Genomic DNA, 10,181 nt, shown 5'->3' with positions numbered 1-10,181 from the left:
TACTGCACTGTATAATAATCCAGTAGATAAACTGTGTAGCTACCTCATTAGGCTTTGGCACTGATAACCTGTTGGATTGAAACTTTAATAAAATGGAGTTTCCCCTTAGCAATAATCTCTTTGTAATCACCTCCCTGTTGGCTCACTCTCTGTCAGCAGTTTCATCATCATTACCCGTTGTGTGTTTCAGTGTTTATCCAAAAGGGAAAGTGAATTGAAGGAGTCCTCTGGCGTCACACGATTTTCATCATCTGGGTTGGAAGACCTGAATCAGACAGTTGGCTTTTTTTTAGGCTGGCTCCTGTCGTTTCTAATAATAGAACAACAGCAATATTTCCATTGAAAGCCTGTTTGGGCTCAGCAAGCTTCACAACATCGGTGGAAAATACCTTCAAGAGTACAGAGTGTTACACGCTGTGACAGTTGTGATGGTATCAGCAAGAAGGATGGGTTAGGATGAAATGTCTATCTTTAGCACCAACAACTAGTAGGTACATGTTTACGCAAACAAGTCTTTACAAACTTAAAACCAGTTAAGTATCCTTGAAATGCATTGGAGTTGTAATTATCAGGCCTTGTTATTATACAACTTTGTATCTATCTATCTATCTATCAAAAATCAGTGTCTATTTGTTCAATTTGAAGAAAATCTAAAATATAACGGAAGGGAACTTTGACCCGCAGAGAGGCACGAAGAAATTATAGTATAGTATCATTGACATACGTGATAATCGTAATATTAAAACACCATTCTACATCTGATTTACAAAACACAATAGGTGACAATATTCAAGACAATTGTAACTGTCAGTTTTTATTTTAATCCATAACTTTAGCTTGCATCCATTAGCTCTGGTGGTGGAAAGCGCTGTGTCACTGATTATTGTGCGAATTTTAAGATTTCATATTTGTATTTTGTGCCTCTCTACTGGGACATGTTTACATGCTTTAATGTTCCAAAAGTGCTTTACTTTTCTCATACTGCCTGTGCTGCTGCACCTCTATTCACCCTCTGTCTAAAACCAGAACCCAGTCAACTCTGTTGAGATTGGTGAACCGCTGACAGGTGAGACTTGATTTGTAGAGTCTTTGCTACTCTCTGTGCCTTTATGGTGATACTGCTCTTGTAAAAATGTTGTTTGCTACAGTTTATTACAATGTTACCTCAGAAAGTGCAAAGGGCAGCACATGGAAGTTACAAATAAATGGTGGATGCTCCTTTCTGAATATCTTGTTTGAAAAAAAACACACCAACAATAAGGCTATTTTGAGGCAACTGAGACTATTTCTTTGTTTTTGTGTTTTTTTTTGCTTTTCCTATTATTATTTTAGAGGGACTAAATTGAATAGATGGCTTATGCCACAGGCACATGAGGGCCACATTCTGGGTCGGTTTGCTACTCTCTGTAATATGGACCATGTATCAGCTTAAGGTACTCTATCACTAAGAGGAAGAGACTTTCCCTCCACACTCCAAGGCCCAATATGAGGCCTTACATCTGGAAGTCAACGATACTTATGATTTTGGATATTATTTTGTCATACATTTTTCGGTTATAGTTTTGGGGATGTAAGAAATTATTTAAATGTAGGATTTCATGGATTTAAAATAAAGGCAATAGTCACCATGCAAAGTAAAGGGTCAATTAAAAGGGTCAATTAAAGTAATTACTCTATTTTGGATTTTTTTAATAATTATTCTATTCGTACATTCAATTCCCACAAACCTCAAAACAAAACAATTATTTAGAATTCTTACTGTTGCAGCAAAAAAAAAAGCATGTGTATATTTGTGTATATGTGTATGTATGTATGTTGGTGTGCTTGTATATGGGCATATGTATGTATATGTATAATATACATGTATATATATATATATATATATATGTACGTGAGTGTGTTTAAGTAGATGCCTGAGTACATGTGTAGATATTTGACATTTCAAACAACCCCTGTGCACTTTTTCGTTTTTATTGAATTTGACTAATTTTGTTTGGTATTTCCTTTGTCATTTTCGGGTCTCTAAAAATATATGATTTGCAAAACTGTACTCTTAATATAATGTGACCCCAAATAAATAAAGAATTAAAAAAGACAAGTGGTCAAGACAGGTGGTTGGTTGTGGTTTTGTCCTGGTGAGAAGTATTGCAATACCAAGTGATAGTCCCAATCCTGAAAGCATTTAAATAAGCTTAATTTATTTAATAATTGTTGCAGGCCTTTTGTAGGAAGTTGCTCAAAATGAAAATAACCCCACAGCTGTAGTGTTGCAAAAATAAAAACCAATGCAAACTGATTTATTCCCATGACTTGTTTTTAACTTTTGTAAGATGATTAAAAAGTCTGAAGAACAGGTTTATTTCAGTTATTAAAAACAGGGTTGGTGCTTTAGGGACTTTTGTGGTGGCATTGATGGCTCTGCCCAATATTTTCCTGACTTGGAAATCACCATTTCGTTCAGACATTCATGGTTCCCAGAGGATGAATCCTACTTACTTTGATAAAACGATGATTCTCTATTTCTTCAAGTGGCATGGATGTGGACTCAATGTTTTTGTGTGCAGCCGCCAACCATCCCGAGACAGCATGACCCACCTGAAGCACCTACATGAGGACAGTAATGCTTATACTCAGAGTGAGAATGAAGAATGTGAAAAGTCTCCAACACATCAACAGTGTCCCTCATCTCTTCAACTGTCTTTTATACCTTCTTAAAAGCTTGAACGTTGAACCGTTTACAATAAAAGTGAAGATCCATGCGGAGATGTCTCCTGAACTCATGAAGGCTACTCACAGATCTGTTAGTGTTCAAAGTGGGAACTCAGTGAGAGTTCAGAGTAAATCCCTGTGTTTTTCAAGAATAACTCGACTGTGGTTTCAGGTTTACAGCAGTTTAACGAGGACAGGTTTCTCTACAGGTAGCAAAATGATGAAATACGAACATGCCGACCTTTAGTGGGCCACATCTCTGTTCTGATATCTTCATTAAGTATTTGTGCTGGTGATTGTCGTTGGCTATACCCTGGTTATTTTAATGTGTAATGGTTTTTAAAGCTATTTTAAAAATAGTAATCTTTCTTTACACTATCTCAGAATGACTCAGTACTGCAATAATATTCATCGCGAAATTAGAAAGTCATTTTCAGTGTCTATTTGCAAATTACTTATCAATCGCAGTCACCTGGTTATAACCTTTGTACATTTTTTAGCAGATGAAGAAAATTGTAATGAAATAATTGCCCAAGAAATATGTACTGTATTGATATATAGCGCTTCATTCAGTCTTTACGAGTCCTCACACTTCTGCAAGTCATCATTCACCCACACTGAACAAATTAAACATTGACTTTAATTAAGTGTATTATGTCAACAGCTTCCACATAATTGTATTAGGTTAGTTAAAAGCAATAGTATTAATTTGAACCTATTCTTTTTTTATTGAAACATAATATTATTGCTTTCAACTAACCTAATACAATTATGTGAAATCTGTTGACATAATACATGTAAAGTCAGCCTTTCAGTTTTATCAGTCTACAGAGCAATGTGCTATTTACTCAAGAACTAAGATCCCATGCCGTTAAGTTGCCCAACGACACATCGACATGTTGACTGAAAGGGCTGGGATCAGTCACCTTTCCGATAAGAACTTGACGGCATTCCCTCACATCCACAGTCGCCTAATACAGTATTTAAGAAGCTTTTTATTTCTCATGCACAAATATTAGATGCGTTTCAATGCACTATTTTGTTGCATTTTATTGGAAATAATATAGGTCTTGATAGACAGTTTTAGGACAGAACCAACCGTGGGGTTTTGGGCATATGTTTTTCCAGAAAATGCACTGAGGCCTTAAGCAGTAGCAATTGGTTTGTTAAACCAAGCATTGTTCCACGTCTGAAATGTTCTACCCTCAATATTAAAGCACAAAACATAAGGTGAAGGAGGGGTTTAGTTAAATCAGCTTATTTTGTATTTATTGCCTGTGTCCCAGGCTACAGCAACAAGTTTGGTGCTTAAAGTTGAGCACATCGCCAGCCTTGTCTTTTAATCGCTTCCTGTCGTTCAAAAACAGTTTGCCATAAGTTTCCTAACATGTATGCCAAGCCCTGACATCTTTTCCATGGTGAATGTTACTATAATTGAGGCCAGCTTCTTGAAGAAACCTACTTTTAAAACCTGTAGGACTAATTATTTAACTTTATTTTAATGTCCTAAAAAGGGATCAACAGCATTAATTTGAGGCTGATTTTCTTCAACTCTCCCTTAAATAGACTGATAAACAACAGACCAATCCTCACTCTGTAGATCAGGGGTGGGGAACCTTTTTCCTCTCAAGGGCCATTTCAATTTTTACAACATCCTCCGAGGGCCGTAAAAATGATTGAACTCAACGTCTGCTTAAAAAACTAAAATCACAGCCCATTCATTTCGCCTTTCTTTCATGCTGTGCAAAGAAAATGCAACCTCTTAATCCAGATATTTGACCATGACCCGCACATGCATGCACCGTGGCATGACCACCAAAACAGAAATATATGGACACAAGATGTGTGCAAATGTATTTAGTTTCATATCCATGTGGATATGATTTAAGTGGGGGGGAATGTTTGACCTCTGTCATTGCCAACAAAGGGTATATATCAAAGTATTGATATGAGCTTTTGTTATTGACCAAATACTTATTTTCCACCATAGTTCTTTTTTCCAACTGAAAGAGTTTTTATCAATAAATAATATTTTATCTGAGTTTCAATCTGGTTTTAGGAAAAATCACAGCACTACAACAGCTGCCTTAAAAGTAGTAAATGATCTTATTTACTTCTTAGACAATAGAGAGCATTGCGCAGCACTTTTTATTGACTTGTCAAAGGCTTTTGACACAGTGGATCATGCCTTACTGTTACAAAGACTTGTTAGTATCGGTCTTTCAGGTAAGGCTGTCTGTTGGTTCACGAATTATCTTTCATGCAGATCCCAGTGTGTGCGGGCAGAAGGCTTAACTTCAACATCTCTTCCGGTATCCAAGGGTGTGCCACAGGGATCTGTTTTAGGACCATTGTTATTTATTATTTACATTAACAGTCTTAATAACAATGTTTTGAATGCAAATTTGCATTTTTATGCTGATGATACAGTTATTTATTGTTCTGCGTCCACCCCGAAGCAGGCTCTTTGTCAGCTCCAGAATGCTTTTAACATTGTACAATCCAACATGTGTTATTTGAAACTTGTTTTAAATGCTGCCAAGACAAACCTAATGATGTTCTCGAAAGCAAAAGCCAAGGTCTTGAACCTTCCTCCTATCACCACCTTGCAGGGGACGGAGGTTGAATCTGTGTTGCAGTATAAGTATCTTGGAATTATAATTGACAATTCGCTCTCTTTTAAACCACACATTGTGGAACTCTTGAAAAAATTAAGAATAAAATTAGGTTTTTTCTTTAGAAACAAGTCTTGTTTTTCCTATGAGGCCAAAAAGAGACTAGTGTCTGCAACCTTTCTGTCTGTGCTGGATTATGGAGATGTGGTTTATATGAATGCATCTTCTCAGTGCCTTCACTCGCTGGACACCGTCTACCATGGTGCACTGAGATTCATCACAAACCTCAGATCCTTGACGCACCACTGCAATCTATACACTCGTGTTGGATGGTCTTCCCTGACCACGCGTAGACTGAAACATTGGCACATCCTTATATATAAGGCTATTCTTGGTGCTCTTCCCCCTTATCTAAGTATGTACATAAATAAAAAATGCACTGGATCCTATCGGCTTCGCTCAGAGAACTTTTTCCTTTTAACTGTACCAAAGGTCCGTACTGAACTTGGGAAAAGAGCGTTCACTTACGCTGCCCCTCAAGCTTGGAACCTGCTTCAAACTGAGCTGAAACTCAGAGAGCTGGTCTCATTAGAAACACTCAAAGCAACTTTAACTGACCTCGAAGCAGGCCGCTGTGTCTGTAAATGCTTTGGCTAAACTTGGTGTATGACTGTGTTGTGATTGTGTTTTTTTTTTTTATTGTTTGTAACTGTAAAACTGTCTGAAACTGTGCTGTTACCATTCTTGGGCCAGGACTCTCTTGAAAAAGAGATTTTTAATCTCAATGAGACCTATCCTGGTTAAATAAAGGTTAAATAAAATAATAAAATAGTTTGCAAATAACCAGGAAGATTTTTTTTTAATGTTGAAGTTAAAAGCATCAATCTCGTGCACTTTGAGAGTAAAATTAATAGATCTATGGATACATCTCTCAACACCCATATGAAACAAAACTGTAAGCAGATTTTTTTTCTTTATGGATATTCTTGGAATAAACGATAGACGCGTCCCGGCCCGGAACCGCGTTCTGGTGCTCTCCGTTAGAACTACACTCCTGTCAGACGAGACATATACCACGTGATGACACGTTAGGCTCGTGTTGTGTTCAAAGACCCTGACCTTGGCCAGGAAAAACAGGCACTCGCTTGTTATTTTGCGGTCTAAATTTCTTGAATTTTTTTCTTTTTTGCGTGTGTTTATAAATTACCTCGAGGGCCGTAGCAAATGTTCTCGCGAGCCATATACGGCCCGGAGGTTCCCCACCCCTGCTGTAGATGATTAAACTGAAAATCCTAACCAACTATAATAAATATCTAGATCAGACTGTGCAAAGAGGCAGACAGATAAGCAGTTTTACATTGCTGTGAGTTGTTTTCCAGGTCAAGTGTAGAACGTGTCGTCACTGAGATTTGTACTCCGATAGGACCGAAGCCAAGACGCCGGATACCGAAACGACAATGATGCAAGAGTTGTCTGTGTGTGGGAGGGACAATAACAGTGATGTAACAACAGCCAGTTTCTCTCAAGGAAAAGTTTCCAACTTAATAGGTAAACGAGTAGGCTGAAACACAGAGAAGAAACTGGCAGATTGTTTAAAATACCTCTAGGTTTTGCCGCCCCTGCATTTTAGTGAAACATGTTGCACAAAAGAAAGAAGGGAATGTTGCACCATATGCATCATGTGCTAGCCAAGTCTTATGAAAATATACATTGCAGCCTTACCTATGCTGTCATGTTTATAGTAGGCTATTGCTGTTTATAATGCACCTGAAAATACATTTTCTTTATGTGACAAAGCTGCAATTTATAATATAACAAACACAGAGAGATACCTTGGCAGTGGCTTCAGTTGTTTATTCATGCTCAATAATTTCTCTGTTTTAACGGAAACTAAAGTATTTATTCGACGAAATATGCGATCTAGCTCCATGATCAGAAAGTGTGCCTGCCTGTGCAAGTATAGCTGACAGGTCGAGGCGATCGCACTCAGGCGACTCAGACGTGTGTGAAAATGGATGTAGGCGTATACGGGGGGGATAATGAATGATTGAGTAATGCATTCTGTGGAGTGTGTGAGGAGCGAAGCCAAAAACAAACAACGATAGTTTAGACTAGTGTTAATGCAAATACGGCAAATACCTTTTAAATAGGAACAAACTGTCTTTAAACAAAACCTGCTAGCATAATTGCGCTTTATATTCCAGCTCTACAGGATATAGATTTGATGTTTTTTCAGTTAAGCTCTGGTAGATCATTAAATAAAGCGACATAAAAGGCAATATCCCTGTGTAATTTTTAAACCAGTATTGCTGTGCGGGTGTGTGAGGGATTCCCTCTTGTCCTGTAAGCTTTTTATTGAACAGGGGCGGAGTTAAGCTCAGGATTCCCACTTTCTCTTCTTGTGTGTGGGAAGACAGGGCCTATATTAATGAGCAAAGAAGCAATCTCCTCAACTAGTATCACAGTCTTTCTGCATGATGGGGAGAGACCAAACAGGACAGGATGAAGCACTGGTGGAGGTGAGGGTGACAATGGAGCATTTGGAAGCTGAACATCAAACCAGAGGTTCACCTGCTAACCGCCGAAGCTGCTTCAAATGTGCCTTTGTTCTGGCATCAGTGATGGGATTGGTCACTTTGGTTCTGGTGGGGGGCTTCTTCCTGCATTTCTTCCTGTCACACAGCCAGGTGAGAAATACCTCATAGCATTTATTAAAAGTTCTTTATGCAAGGATGATATCTCCTGTACTGTCTCTATTTATGCATGTCTGTTGATCATTCATCTGTCTTTCTACAGGAAACCCAAACATGTGGGGATACAGCAACAACAAACGTTTACCATGAACTAACGAGTAAGCATCACTTATATAAGTAAATTGCTTTTAATATTATTATTCAGAGTTTTATTCCTCAGTGTTCTGATGGAAAATACTTCCCTTTCCTCCATAGATGGACGTCGAAGTTATGACTTCTTTGAGGTTAAAAAACCTGCAACCTACCTAATCTACGTATGGCTGAGGTTCTCAAATGTCACCGAGGATGTCACTCTCATGCACAAGCTGGACAACAATGACAGAACCCTGCAAAAGAAGAAAATCATAGAGGGAGAGGTCTTCTTTTTAGAAAGAGCCAAACTGACTGATGGCAGTTTAAGCATTAACATCAGGTCTCACTACACTAACAGCACGTTCCTTGTCTATAAACTGTGTGGATGAGCGCTGAATGAGAAACTACTCTGTTGTAGCAGAAAAGCCATGTTAATGATAGCTGAATCGAAGCAGAAGCTGATAAGGTGAAGCTGATCCTTGAATTTGAAATATAAAAATATGTTGAGAAGAAATTCAACATGGAAAGATGTCTCATAACGGTAATGTTAACTCATAATGTGCTGTACTGTTTTCGCATCCATTCAAGTGTTAATCACACTCTGACAAGACAAAGTTCCTTGTTAGTCATTTTCATCTCTCTGATTGACTTCTGTCGCCTGGAAGGAGGACCAACCCAGTACATGTTTGATTTCCAAATCATCGTTTGTCATATTAAAGCTTCCAAAATGGACACAGATGGAAGGAGTTAACCCTGTACAAATCACTATAAACGACAATTTGCTTACTGAGAATAATGCTGGCTTTGTATTAAATGTGATTCTGTTGTGAGTTTACTGGCAGCTAGATTTTAACACACTTTCATTCTGAGTATAGGCATGCCATATTGGTATTAGTCCAGAATGGTATGGTATCCAAATAGCAGCAGTAACAGTAATGCCCTCTGAAATCAATGTGTGGTTTTCTTATGCATGTTCTTATAATAAAGCTGACTTTACTATAAGTTTGTTATGTCTTTGGTTCTCTGTTTTTTTTCCTCTCAAATGTTGTATGATTTTATTTGGAATTTAAAAGAAAAGTTGACATACCTTCAAGTTTGTTTTTACTACAATACCGGCAACTCCATATCTAGATTTAAAGAGTAATGGATCGATGCAATGGTTTCTACTGTCCATACTAGATGCTAAATGCTTCTGTCCTCAATTAAAAAAAACTCCATGTTACTTATCTGAAATATATCTTATGGTGTAAAACGTCTATAAATAAGCCAGACAGCCATTTAAAAAGGCTGATAACAAATGTAAAAAAACACAATAGCAATTTAGCTAAGAAGCTTATACGATATTAAGCAGTTCCCTTCGGCATCTATTATGTTGGTTATTGTTAGCTGTAAATTTCTCTTGCCTAAAGAGGAAGTAAGAGTTATCATCATGATGCAATGTTTGAAGTCTACACTGCCTACCTCAAGCACCCGCCCAGCACACAAGAGTGGCACTGCTTCTATCAAAAACCAAACACAAATCCCAATGTTTATTTTACCCTCAAGGGATTTATAAACACTTGCACAGGGTCAGACTGGAAGTAAAAAATGTACCTCAGGAAAAAGATCGTAAAACGTTCATGTTCAGATGATTTAATATAATAATGCGTTTTCATCATAGTCATAAAATTGTTCATATTATTTTTATTATGTTCTTAAAAAGGTCTGCAGCCAGTATTATTCTTATGAGCTGTGATTTAAAAACTGCTTTGACAATATGCATGTCGGAATTGTTGATTAATCAATCAATATTTCCTTGTATTTCATATTATTTTGTATGTTTGATTTGTATTAACACACACCGGAGCTATTAAAAAAACCGGTACCCCTTTACAATAACATTACCCTTATAAAGGATTCATAAAGGGTTTAAAATTAGGTTATTAATTGGGTTGTAAACACTTTATTAATGGCTACTTAGCGAGAATCAACTCAGTGAACAACAGATACCAAGGATGCTGGCTGATGAAGAAAACAAAGTAAGCTAAGTAGC

General features: G+C 37.4%; 1 long non-coding RNA gene across 1 annotated transcript; it reads left to right on the top strand.

The window, feature by feature from the left end:
• Nucleotides 1–7,578: 7,578 nt before the first annotated feature.
• LOC307020417 lies at nt 7,579–9,405 on the top strand. Its single transcript, XR_013802885.1, has 3 exons — nt 7,579–8,011; nt 8,121–8,175; nt 8,273–9,405. It is a non-coding gene; the product is annotated as an uncharacterized lncRNA (long non-coding RNA).
• The last annotated feature ends 776 nt before the right edge of the window (nt 9,406–10,181 follow it).

The sequence above is a fragment of the Notothenia rossii genome (assembly GCF_949606895.1).
Source record: "Notothenia rossii genome assembly, chromosome: 1".
NCBI lineage: Eukaryota > Metazoa > Chordata > Actinopteri > Perciformes > Nototheniidae > Notothenia > Notothenia rossii.
The sequence above is the reverse complement of the archived record's forward strand: the minus strand, read 5'-3'. Positions and strand labels throughout refer to the sequence as shown.